The following is a 14,038-nucleotide window of genomic DNA, read 5'->3' as shown; positions in this document are numbered from 1 at the left end:
AGAGAGACTCAGAGAGAGGGACAAAGAGAGAGACAGACAGACAGACAGACAGAGACACACAGAGAGAGAAACAGAGAGAGACAGAGAGAGAGAGAGAGAGAGAGAGAGAGAGAGAGTACAAAATAAGGATGAGTGGTTAGTGCTCCAGCATAGCTTGTAGAAGAGGGACTTGTCTAGATGCGGATCACCTTTACTGCATCCTGAAGCAGAGGAGGGATTCAGCAGATGGTCATCCCCTCCGTGGTGACATTAGATAATCAGCTGCTAGGTACTCTGCCCTCTGCCCTCCAGAAATAGAAACCTATGGCTGGAGGTGGAGGGAGCCCAGAATCTTTATATGAAAACCCCTTTTTTCCTCAGGACTACCTGACCTTCTAGAAGATTCCAGGCTGTCTATGAGTTCACACTGGTCTTCTCTTTAATCCTAGGGGTTTGGCAGAAAACTAACAGATCCCACTCTCTGATACAAAAACAACAACAAAACAAAACAAAAAACAACAACAACAAAATCCAATCAACCAACTGACCAACCAACCAACCAACCAACCAAAACCAACACCCCCTCATTTGCTCCTCTCGAATCCCAAAGTCCCGGAACACTGTAGAGATAGAGACAGGAGAGTTCAGCATCTTGGCCCCATGGTGGCATGGGGGAGGTGCTCTTTAAAGGCTGCAGCCTACACAAGGGAGGGCTGGAAGCAGTGACTGCAAACAGGCCCTTGTCAGGAGGCTGAAGAAGCCAGCAGGGCCATAATTAGCAGGACCTGTAATTGTAGCATAAATAAGAGCCAGAGGGGCTGACAACTATTGTTACTGAAATGTCATGTTTTGAATGCAAAGATACAGTGAAAATGTAGGGAAGCTGGGTGATATTAATGTATGCAAATATACTTTAATTAAAGCTCAGCTACCACTGGCTTTAAGTAAAGGGCTTGATTTAAATGCTTAAGCAAATATTATAATGACTCATATGACAGGCAGCAAAGATGGTTTGTGACACCGCAAACAAAACTAGGGAGGAAAAAAAATAACCAAGTCCCAGACCTGGGTGTTGTGAGGTGTCGGACTTAGCAAAGCAGAAGGGCCTCCCAGACTGCAGATTCGATAAACTGACCTCTGGGGTGTTTGGAGTTTGTGGGGGTCTTTGAGTGTCGTGGCCTTCAGTGAGAATGAGCAGAGGAATGGCCTCATATGGCCAGAATGCTCTGTTGACCGATAACCTCCATGGTTGTCTCTTCTGTGTGCTACTTAAGTCTGCACGTCCCACTGATTCACCTTCCAGATTCTCTGGTCTGGGCTCTGGGTTCTGAGCATGCTTAGTTCTCAATATAGTTATATTTGTTGAGACGATTGTCTCTTCATTTGTGACTTCAGAGTGATACTCATTGAGGAAATTCAACAACTGCCGATGGATATCAAGGTCTGGGTCCTCTCCGGCACATTGATAACACCTCTTTGTAAATGCACACACAGTCCTGGTCTGGGTTCTGCCAGATTCCCAGCAGCCAGCCTTCACACACAGAACAAGTCAGCATTACACCTTCCTGTGGAGGAGGCTTGCTCCTTAGTGCAGGCCTCGTCACGTCAGTCAGCGAGGGCAGTGCTCGGGGACTTGGAGTCTCACTCTGACATTCAGTTTTGTGAAATTCAGGTGTGCCTATGGGAAGTCACAGTTTCCTATGCTATTGTAAGTGAGGATCTTTTCAATGAAGGGAGGAGTCAGTCCAAATAAAGACATGAATGAAGTTGATGGAAGACATGTAACAGGACCTCAATCTAAAGCAGTTTACTAATTCCTAATGTCGAAAACATAAATACCCAGACATAAGTAATATAAAATGTGTAGCCCTTTGACGTCACATTCTGAGACCCCCTCAAGAGAAACCCTTCCGTTCTTCCTGTGACAACCTCTTCAGAGCAAACCTGCTGGTCATGAATCTGCCACTTTTTTCTTTGTTTTGAAAATGTCTGTTCCTCTTATCTTTCATTTATTTATCTACTCAGCATGTATATTTGCATGTCTGTGTATGCATGTCCATGTATATGCAGGCACACAGGCATGTGTTGCATGTGTGTGTGTATAGACTCGGGACCAACCTCAGGTGTCTTCCACCTTGTTTTTTGAGACAGGCTCTCTCACTGGCCTACAATTCCCCAAGTAGGCCAAGTTATCCATGCAGTGAGCCCCAGGAATCTGCCCATCTCTGCCTTGTAACCTGCTGGGATTACGAGTGTATACCACCATACTCAGCTATGTATACCACCATGCTCAGCTCAGTCTTTTATCTTATTGTAGGTCCTGGGGCTTAAACTCAGATCCTCATGCTCACCAGCCAAGCACTTCCCCAGCTGCAGCATTTCCTCAACCCTCAGCTTCACTTATGAAGAAAATATTTTTGCTGGCTACACAATACTATGGGAGGACAGGGTGGTGACCAGAACCGTCCTTTTCATACTATGTCCTGAGCTGTTATCAATCACAAGTGGGGAGATTGGCTTCATTGGGTTTATCTTTCCTCAGATTCCCTTACTGGGAAGGTAGGGTTTGACCTGAAGTGTCATAGTTTGGAAATTAAATGTCTCCAGCAGGCTCAGGCACTGGTATTCTTGCTTCCCAGTTGCTGGCACTGTTACAGGATGCTGCAGAACCTTTGGAGGCAAGCCCTGGCTGAAGGAAGTGGGTGTTCAGAAGGTGGACCTTTACAGCCTCGCTTCCAGTCTCGCTTCCAGTCTCCTCCCTTTCTTTCCTGTTCTGAAGAGATGTGGGGAGGTACAGAGTTCTAGTCACATGCTGCCATGGGACCACCTGCTAGCATGCCCTCCTGCTGTGATGAACTGTGGCCCCTCAAACCGAAAACTAAAACAAGTCTTCCCTTAAGTTGCATTGGCCAGATATTCACTCACAGCGAAAAGCAAAACAACTAAACAGAACAAAAACAACAGTAGCAACAAGCAGCAACAACAAAAGAACAACTTGAAAATGGACCAAAGAGGCATGAAGTCTGCATGTAACACAACTACCTGGGGTCCCTGGGCTTAAATAGGTGTCTCCCAAACCAGAAAAATTCAGCTTCATCCACTTCTTGCATGGTAGCATATGTTTTTTTCTGGTTCAAGGGAGGATGTAGAGCCAACAGAATCCAGCAGCAGTTAGTTTATCTTTACAAGGGAGGGGAAAAAAAAATCAATTCCGTGATGACTTGCTTACTCAACAGTTGGCTGCTCTTCTAGATGGCAGCTCTTCCCTGCAATTTGCTTGGGGTTGAGCAAAGCTGTTGTGAGAAGCCTTGATTTGTTTGTATTTTATGTCTATGGCCAAAGAATGGGAGAACCTGAGGGAGAAAATAAGGCAAAAGGAGAGAGTGGGACAATTGTAGGCTCAAATGCAAACCGAAGCAAACCTCCTTTCACATCTCATTCGTCAAAGAGCACGCGGCAGACGCACATGAGAGAAGCGAAGCTCCCTCAAGGGAAATGGATTTAATTATAGAGCAATCTTGCCCCAAATACAAAAAAAATAACCAATGTGTAGAGCTTCACACACACACAAAACAAGGGCTTGCTGGAGACAGTTGACCTTTTAGTCTAAGAGCCCTGAATATTATCAAAGGCTCAGAAGCATGTGTGTGTGTGTGTGTGTGTGTGTGTGTGTGTGTGTGTTCTCCCCTGCCCCCCTACTTTTAAAATGCTTCATGGGCTCATTCTGAGCTGTTCACATTTTACTGTTTCAATTAGCAAAGATTATTATTTGTTTTTCTTTCTTTCTAAGTGCTTTGGCAATCATTATGCCCATGACGACCGAGTTTTGTGGGCTCCTTTCTCATTTGCAGGCCCTCCCTGAACGAAATACAATAATAAGCCATAATAAAATAAAGTTGGTTCATTGGAGAAGTCTGGCCTACCCTAACAGACCAGCCATTAAAGGTGGATTGTAGAAGGGGATCAGAGAGCAGCCATCATAAATGGATCATCAGGCAAATTAGCAAAGCATTTACTACTCAATGGTGGGAGAACGTCCTTTCCAATAACATCCCTAATGCTACTGTAATTGGGGAAAGATCTACCATGGCACAGCTGTGCAGGCCATTATCTGAACAGACACTCAGCTCCGCTAGCTGGGACAGGGCCTTCTACTGAGAGCCTTCTCTGCAAGTTAGAGGCCCTGATTAAGTTGGTTGCGAGCACCCCAAGCAGCTGGGAACTCCCTCCACCATGGCTGCCTATAGAACTGCTAGAATTTGAAATGGGGACTAGGAAAGCATGGGACTCAGAGGTGCCCCCAGGAAGGACTATTTCTATGGAGACTTCAGCAACCAACCTGTTTGGTTCTAAGTGTCCTGACAAAGGGGGGGCATTTCTACTCCAACAACCGAGCCCTTAGGAATGAAAGGGGGGAACACATTTTTTTTAACTTGTAGATAGAAAATTATTACTATCTGCAGATAACTGCTCTTTTTAATAGTTTAAATAGCAATTCCACAGATATCCATGTGATCTTCATATGAACATTGTGGGCAGATTTATTACTATTATTCTTATTTTTACTGCAGAGGAAGATCCCTGAGGAAGACGAAATCCTACCCAAAAGCTTTGCAGATTTTATCACCTCTACCACCATCACCATCATAATCATTATCATCATATAAGTTCTCACAATATGGCACTGGCTGGCCTAGGACTTGATATGTGGACTAGCCTGACCTGGAATTCACAGAGGTCTGCCTGATTTTGCCCCAGAGTGCTGGGATTGAAAGCATGTGCCATCACATCTGGCCTAGTACCTAGAATTTGAACCATGTTCTTCTCACCCAATGCCTAACATGTTTTTTGCAGAATAAAGGCCTTTGTAAGTCATGTCCTTCTCCATAGCGCACAAACTCTCCCCTCTCCAGTGTTTCTCCTTTCCTGTACCACACCCAGCACCCTTGTCCTGTTCAAATTGCTGGACGTTGGCTCTGTGCTCCTCCATGTTACAGAGATAGCTTCATCTTCTTGTGCAATGCCAGCCTCGTCCCATAGACAAAATGGTGAAGGTCGGTGTGAACGGATTTGGCAGTGTTGGGCACCTGGTTACCAGGACTGCCTTCTGCTCTACACTCGGCAAAGTGGAGATTGTTGCCATCAACGACCCCTTCATTGACCTAACTACATGGTCTACATGTTCCAGTATGACTCCACCCGTGGCAAAGTCAAAGGCACAGTCAAGGCTGAGAATGGAAAGCTTGTTGTCATCGGTAAGCCCATCATCATCTTCCAGGAGCGAGACCCTGCTAACGTCAAATCAGGTGATGCTGGTGCTGAGTATGTCGTGGAGTCTACTGGCATCTTCACCACCATGGAGAAGGCCGGGCCCACTTGAAGGGTGGAGCCAAAAGGGCTCCCTTCTGCCAATGCCCCCATGCTTGTGATGGGTGTGAACCATGGGAAATATGACAACTCACTCAAGATTGTCTGCAATGCATCCTGCACCACCAACTGTTTAACCCCCCTGACCAAGGTCATCCATGACAACTTTGGCATCATGGAAGGGCTCATGACCATGGTCCATGTTATCACTGCCACTCAGAAGACTGTGGATGGCCCCTCTGGAAAGCTGTGGTGTGATGGCCTTGGTGCTGCCCAGCACATGATCCCTGCATCCACTGGTGCTGCCAAGGCTGTGGGCAAGGTCATCCCAGAGCTGAACAGGAAGCTCACTGGCATGGCCTTCCGTATTCCTATCCCCAACATGTCCATTGTGGATCTGACATGCCACCTGGAGAAACCTGCCAAGTATGATGATATCAAGAACGTGGTGAAGCAGGCATCTGAGGGTCCACTGAAGGGCATCCTGGGCTACACTGAGGACTAGGTTGTCTCCTGGAACTTCAACAGCAACTCCCACTCTTCCACCTNTGATGCTGGAGCTGGCATTGCTCTCAATGACAACTTTGTAAAGCTCATTTCCTGGTATGACAATGAATACAGCTATAGCAACAGGGTGGTGGACCTCATGGCCTACATGGCCTCCAAGGAATAAGAAACCCTGGACCACCCACCCCAGCAAGGACACTAAGAGCAAGAGAGAGTCCCTCAGTTGCTGAGGAGTCCCTATCCCAACTTGGCCCCCAACAGTGAACATCTCCCTCACAATTTCCATCCCAGACCCCCATGATAACAGGAGGAGCCTACGGATGTACATAAAACTATTTAGTACAATAGAACATTTATGTATATCGTTCATTAAATTATTTTCCCCTAGCATATAAGCAAGTAAAAGAACTTAATGTTATCTCCCATGCAACTAAAACCTCAACATATAAACCTTACAACATGAATATTCACCAATACATTTTAATTAACGATCTAAAGACATATCTGTGTTATTAGACATACACACTCTTTTTTTTTTTTTTTTTTTTTTTTTTTTTTGGTTTTTCGAGACAGGGTTTCTCTGTATAGCCCTGGCTGTCCTGGAAATCACTTTGTAGACCAGGCTGACCTCGAATTCGCAAATCTGCCTGCCTCTGCCTCCCAAGTGCTGGGATTAAAGGCGTGTGCCACCACGGCCCAGCCCTCTCTACGCTCTTGAATACCATCAATAAAGTTTGCTGCACCTCCAAAAAGTTGCTGAATGTTTCACGAATCTATGTTAACTGAAGACGAATGAGTGAATTACACATTTAAAAAGCAGTCCTATAGTGTAAGTATGAAGTCAGAACTGTGGGAGGGGATAGGAAACCAATGGGCAAAGTCAGTATTAGTAAGGGGATTGTGTTAGTTTCCTTACTTATTGCTCTGATCAGGTATCTGACAAGGAGAACCTAAGGGTAGAAGGTTGGTTTAGCTCAGTGTTTCAAAGAATACTGCTTATAATTGTGGGAAAGGCCTGGTGACAAGAATGTGGAGTGGTTGGTCACACTGTATCCACAGTCAGGAAGCTGGAAGAAGCGAATATTGCTACTCCCGTTCTCTTTCTTTAATTTCATTTTTTAATGTGCCCAAGACTCCAGCCCAAGGGATGATGCCACCCACATTCAGGGTGGGTCTTCCCTCCTCTGTTCAACCTTTCTGAAAGCATACTCACGGACACAGAGGTGTATCTTCGAGGTTACTCTAAACACAGTCGAGTTGACAGTGGAGACTCACCACACCATGAGTGATGTGACAGAAACAGAAACAGGAACCCTCCAGGAGGAAGGCTCTGAGTGTGAGAGGAGTCCAGACTTCAAGCTTTCTAAATGCAGGACTGAGAAAGTTGAGCAATGAGGTCTCCAGTCAGGAGGAAGATGCTATGGCCAGCCCGCCCGTTCCCCAGTGTGGACTCCCAGGGTTTGGAATCTAGATGTCTTAGAAGTCATCTCTGTCTGGACTATCCAGAGACTACCCCATCCGGGAATCCATCCCATCATCAGCCACCAAACCTAGATACTAATGCACATGCCAGCAAGTTTCTGCTGAAGGGACCCTGATATAGCGGCCTCTTGTNAGGCTATGNNAGTGCCTGNCAAACANAGAANTGGATGCTCACANTCAGCTATTGGATGGAACANAGGGNCCCCAATGGAGGAGCTAGAGAAAGTACCCAAGGAGCTGAAGGGGGCTGCAACCCTGTAGGTGCAACAACAACGTGAACTAACCAGTACCCCCTGAGCTTGTGTCTCTAGCTGCATATGTAGCAGAAGATGGCCTAATCGGCCATCATTGGGAGGAGAGGCCCCTTGGTCTTGTAAACTTTATATGACCCAGCACAGGGGAAGGCCAGGGCCAAGTAGTGGGAGTGGGTGGGTGGGGAGCAGGGGCGGGGGGGGGGTATAGGGATGGCATTTGAAATGTAAATAAAGAAAGAAGTCATCTCTGTCAACTTCCTCTGATGCCCATGTCTTTAGTCTCCTATATCCTGAAGTCCCGAGTGCGTATTTTGTCTGTTGGTGCAGTGACAAATTTAAAATCAGGGGCATGTAGAGGTATATGGGTCACAAGAACTCTACTGGGGATTCACCAAAGATTTAGCTCATCCCTTTTCTGTTTACATGGAGAAAAGTCAAAGGTAGTTTCTCTAAATATCCCCGGCTTCTCTATTTACACAGGTAAGCTTTAAATCTCAGAAGCCCCCCCCCGGCCCCCCAGCTTTGGTAATTCTCCTGGGAATACATCATTCAGAGGTCGACTCATCCTTTCTATTGTTGTCTGGGCAGAAGTCCTATTGCAAAGTATAAGAACTTTATGCCAAGATAGCACTGAGTCAAGAGCATTGACCCCTAATTCTAGCTAAGTCAGGCTTCCTGACTTCATGAGTTTGTATCCCAGCACACTCTATCCAGCATGGCTCCTGTCCCTTGTTTCTTTTGTTCCTAATGGCCTCTCTCCTGCTGTCTTTCACAACCTCTGTGTGCCACTTTCTCACTCCACCTAATTTTTCCTATTGTTTACTCTGAAACCATCAATCAACCAACCCCACTTTTTCTCTTTTCTTGACACCTCTCTAAGTCCTCTCTACCCTCTGGCCTTAACCCAGGCATGGTTCTCCCCCCCCAACCCCCCCAACCCCCCAGTAAATGTTTCTTTTCTGTTGCTTGGGCTCCAGGGAGGCATTGGCTTTCTCCAAGTTTTGTGTCTCTTATCCTAGGCAGATGTCTTTGTCCCTCACAGCTTGTATATAAAGATGAAATCGTCTTGTTCATTTGTTTTCATTCACAGATGTCCCCACCACAGACTGTATCTTCCTCTTTTCCTGTGTTAGTGATCTGGCAATTGGAGGCTTGATCCTGGGGCCACTGTCCCTTGAGGGTTATCTGATTCATAGAGGCAGCAAATGATGTCCTTTAGAGCATACCTAGCTTTGAAATACAGACCAGTTAATCACCCATAACTACTTCCTTTGTCACACTCATGCTCAGGCTAATCTGAAATGCTGGTCATCGTGACCAGAGACAAAGATCTCTGGAAGATCTCACAGTCTCAGTGACTCGTTTACACCCAGGAACAACGGTCACAGAGCAGTCATCACTTCTGCACACTTCTGAACGTGACTAGTCATACCCACCGGCATGTGTAAAACACCAGGAAAGGATTATTGTGGCATAGATTGTGTGTTATAAAGCTGACTTGGCAGGGACAGGAAGCATGTATGACAAAGAAGCCCAGGTAGTTAATCCCTGGCATTGAAGGCTCCCTAGGTGATACAGTCTCAGTACAGATGATGGGAGAGGAGGGGAAAGGTTCCTTCCATCAGAGCTGGCTTAGGATTTCATGATGGTAGAGTCAGGAAGTAAAGGAACTGATGACCAAGTGTGACAAAATTTAAAGGAGACTGGTTAGGGGCCTGATTCACTGTTTCCTTCCTGTTCCTAACTCTTGCTTCAGGCCTTCCTCTCTGAAATGTTTTCATCTCAAACAACGCTCTAGACAGTATCTATGCTTTATACTATAATGGCTGAGTCTCCCACTCTTAAAGTTTATTAGCGAAGAATTATTATTAAGGTTTAAAGTGCTATTCTAGGAATGTCTGCATTTTAATAACTTTGAAGTCTTTGAAAACTCAGTTAATAAATCTCCAGTAAGAGGACTTGAGGCCACAAGTGAGGATACAGTTATTTAATGAGAACTCACTCGGCGCATCCTGTTTTATAGACTGGGGCTGTGGCAATGAAGAACAAAACCTTCCAGAGTGGCCTAATTGTCTTGGGAGGAGAGAGACAGGAGATATGCAAGTAAGTGATCTCCAAAATACTTGTATATATTCTTATTTGTCCTTTGAAAATTTCATAGATGTATGCGATATAATTTTACTATATCCACCCTCTACCTTCTCTTCCCCCTTTGGCTTCCCTAGCACGCTTCCCTCTCAACTTTACATCCTGTTTTATAATTCTACATAGTCAAATCAGCATTGTTTGTACAGGTATTGGTCAAGTGGCCATTTGCAGGGGCAGAAGCAACCTGCCAGGAGCTACACCTCTGAGGAGAAATGATTCTTCTCTCCGCCCCTGTAACCATCGACTGCCAATATGTCTTCAGCTGGAAGGGAGGCCTTGTGTGCCCCTCCCCCATGCACCCAGGAATGTCCACTGGTTTGATTCTGTTCAGGTCTTATGTAACCAGTCAGAGCTAATTATTGTGTGGTGTTGTGTTGTGTGTGTGATATGTGTATGTGTGTGTTTACGTGTATGTACATGTGTGTGTACATGTATGTGTACATGTGTGTATGTGCGGTGTGTGTTTACATGTGTGTATGTGTGGTGTGTGTTTACATGTGTGTACGTGTGTGTGTATGAGAGAGAGAGAGAAACACAGAGAGAGAGAGAGAGAGAGAGAGAGAGAGAGAGAGAGAGAGAGAGAGAGAAACTGTATAGGTATAGGTCATCTAGTGACACTGCCATGGCCCCAAAATAGAAAGTCTCTTTTGAGGAATTTCATCTCAGCTTGGTATTTCATGGATCAGCCTATATTTTCTCTCTGGTGTTTCTGGGAGCAATCTGCACAAGTCACAGGGCTGGAACTTCCAAACCAGTCTGCATACCTCAGGAAGGTCTCAGACCTTGGGTGTGGCTTTGTACTGGTTTTTTGTTTGTTTGTTTTGTTTTGTTTTGTTTTTTTCCTTCAGCACACATCTTTCTCCTAAAGGGATAGCAGGCTACTCTGAGGGGATGAGGTGGAAGCTGGTGCCCCATGCTGTCTTTCAACAGCCTAGTCAGGCAGTCTGCTTCATTCACTCGGGATGAAAAACAACATCAGAGTTTCTGGTACCCTAAACAGCTCAGCAGGGGTCCAAATTTCAGGACATGATCCCTGGTTGCCACTTCAACTTCAAATGAAAGCCAAACAAATGAGGCAGAGCCTGAATACACTGTTCTTCAGAGCAAAGCAGGCCCTTTCCCTGTGTATATGTATAGACTCCTGAAGTTCTCTCTCTCTCTCTCTCTCTCTCTCTCTCTCTCTCTCTCTCTCTCTCTCTCTCNGCAGGCCCTTTCCCTGTGTATATGTATAGACTCCTTAAGTCCTCTCTCTCTCTCTCTCTCTCTCTCTCTCTCTCTCTCTCTCTCCCTCTCTCTCTCTCTCCCCCTCCACCTGAAGTCATTCATGAATCTTGACTTAGAGCAGAGCCAACAAGGAGCATCCTTCCTTTGCTGTCTGTACTGATCATTCTCTTGGGCTGGTGGCAAGGTCCGCTGCTCCAACAGTTAATTTTCTTTTTTCTGACAAAGCAGCCTTTGGAATTCCAAATGTATAGGATGCATACTTCTGCATTTCTGAGGGAAACTTGGGCTCTCAGCCAGGTCATTCCTCTGCCAGATATTGAGCTTGCAATAGTGCATTTGGGATAGGAGACCGAAGGAGGGAAGAGAAGAGATGGGAGGAGCACAGGGGAGATAGGAGAGAGGTGTGGTAGGGTGACTTTGCAGGACAAAACCCACTGATGGAGAATGAGTTCTAATCTGCTGACAAGGGCAGCAATTGAAACAGGAAACTTGAGCTCTGCCCATCTCTGCTGCCATTTTCACTTCTTCGTGAATTTCTTTACCAAAACATAGTCTTGCGTAAGGGTTAAATGTCAATTTAAAATGTAAGAAAAATGAGGATGTTCTCCCGTCAGATTGGGAAAGATGTATTTTACAGATATAAGGTGTTTTTTTATAATTGTTGTTGACTTTTTCCATTAAAGTATTAAGGACCTAAATCTACTAAGTGTTCATTTCAGGAAGATGAGTGCTTATATGGAGTCATAAAAAAAAAAAAGAAGAAGAAGCAAGAAACCTTAGGGGTCATGAACTCACCTCGCACCCACACCAGCAACCCCTTACAAATTCCCCCAAGTTCCCTCAGCTCTTGGCAGCAAAACTCTCCGAATGACTTGCTTGCTTTTGTTAAGTGTTTTAGACCCACAGGCTGTGTCCTTTTCCCATTTAAATCCAACGTTCCCCAGGACAAAAATGAGAGCACTGAGTAGGCACACAATAAACCCCCTGGAGAGTGAACTCGTGACTGCACACACACCCCACAGCCGTCCCTTCACGCTGGCTGAGAAGTACCAGTGGCAAAGGCCCATGATGCAGTTGTTTCACTCTGGCCTGACCCAATGGTCAGGATGCTTTCTATACTAGAGATAGAATGGAGCTCCCAGATGCCTTGGAGGCATCTATGGAATCTGCTAAAGCTCTAAAGAAGACCAAGGACAACTTATTGTTTCCATCCTTTTTGCTCCTTGACGATTTCTGCTTCCTAAGTCTCTCTTTATGTTGCTCTTTTTCATTTACTATTTTGAAAAGACATGTGAATATTATTCTTAAACTGTGATGCCTAGAATTATCCAAATATGATTTTGCTGGCACATGATTCAGAAGAAAATGGATACTAAAATTCATACTTACTGGCTCCTGGTATCTTGATGAATCACCATGTTCATTAGTACATATCTGTCTTAGTTTGAAATTTTTTGCTGTGAAGAGACACCGTGACCGGGGCAGTTCTTGTAAAAGAAAACATGTAATTGGGGCTGGCTTATAGTTTCAGATGTTCAGTCCCTTATCCTCATGGCAGGAAACATGACAGCATCCTGGCAGACATGGAGCTGAAGGAGATAAGGTCCAAAGGCAGCCAAGAGGAGATTGCCATATGCAGGCAGCCAGGAGGAGGCTCTGTTTCACACTGGCCAGACATCAGCATATATATGAGACCTCAAAACTCCACCTCCACAGTGATACACTTCTTCTAACAAGGCCGCCTCCTCTAATAAGGCCATACCTCCTAACAGTGCCACTTCCTATGGGCCAAGCATATTCAAACCACCACAGTTCCCTTTTATTAAAATTGAGAACCACCGTGTGAAACGAAGATCACCATCTCTGCTTTACAAGATGCTGAAGCTCCCCAAGTTCATTCACTGTAGCTGAAGTCTCATTGCTGGGATGGCTGAGCTGAGACCTGGTCTCAGATATGTCAGGCAGTCTCCCCTCTATCCAGTCAGTATGAGTTTTGTAACTACTGTATGTCATGCTTGTGGCTGTCTTGATGAGGTGACCTCAGGAGTGAGCCCTACTAACGCACCAAGCTACCATTTGTGACTCGTGATCATACAACCTGCCTGTGGTAAGCTGGGTTAACACAAGCCCCCCCCCCCATTGTTGCAACATCATGGTGCAGTGTGCACTCTCCCGTTACTGCTGTTTCTGGGTGTCTATCTTGGGTCCCATATTCCTTCCTCCATCATGAGACGAGGTAATAACTAGAATGCCTGGCATAAACACTAAGTTAGGACGTATGCAATGCATGAAGGACTTATTTATTACATCCAAAGTTATACCTTTCACTCCTAAAGGGGGAATGGTGGGAAGAAGATGGAACAATATCAGAAGGGGAGGATGGCTTTCCATCCAAATGAAATTGAGCCATTCCTGGTCATTGCTGGGATGACACCGTGGTTAAAACAACTTTGTGTCCAGTGGGACGCTGACTTTTCAGTCCTGGAAACCAACCATTGCTCACGAACATGTGTCTGACGGTTTATCAGTGACTTGGGCAGCTGCTGTAATCCCTTCTGATTTTCTGCCCCTTTGATACGCAAGGTGTTTTCCAGGTTCTGAATTTGGGACTCTGTGACAGTGTTAAATCTCATGTATTACTTAAAACTGAGTATGGGGTTTGAGTATGGGTTTTGTGTGTGTTTTCACTGATCCCCTGCAGATGGTGTCAGATACAAACCTCATTACCCCGCTTTCTGGGGGTTTTTGAACAATTGGTAAGACTGTTGATAGACATGGGCAATGGCAAAGCCCCAGAACACATGGCCAGAAGAAGGTCTTTAATGAACTAATCAACATTTTTCTAAACAACACTCAAAATAACTAGGATTTAATCTGGCTGTATTATATTGCCTATATTTTGAATGTGGTGACATAGGTATTGTATGATTCATTGTCAATTCCTTACTATCATCCACAGACTTACCAGGAGAAAATATGGTAATATTGCTAATATTGCTTAGACACTTTGAAGAGAAGGTGTCCATTGACAATGGGACCACCTCTTTATTAGGATCCAGAACCTGTCTTCAGTGAGC

At 45.2% G+C, this 14,038-nt stretch overlaps 1 pseudogene; it reads left to right on the top strand.

The window, feature by feature from the left end:
- The first annotated feature begins 5,012 nt into the window (after window positions 1–5,012).
- On the top strand, window positions 5,013–6,019 carry LOC110328519 (annotated as a pseudogene).
- The last annotated feature ends 8,019 nt before the right edge of the window (window positions 6,020–14,038 follow it).

Source organism: Mus pahari, chromosome 10 (assembly GCF_900095145.1).
Source record: "Mus pahari chromosome 10, PAHARI_EIJ_v1.1, whole genome shotgun sequence".
Lineage (NCBI taxonomy): Eukaryota > Metazoa > Chordata > Mammalia > Rodentia > Muridae > Mus > Mus pahari.
Note: the sequence above shows the minus strand (reverse complement) of the source record. Positions and strands in the feature narration are given on the sequence as shown.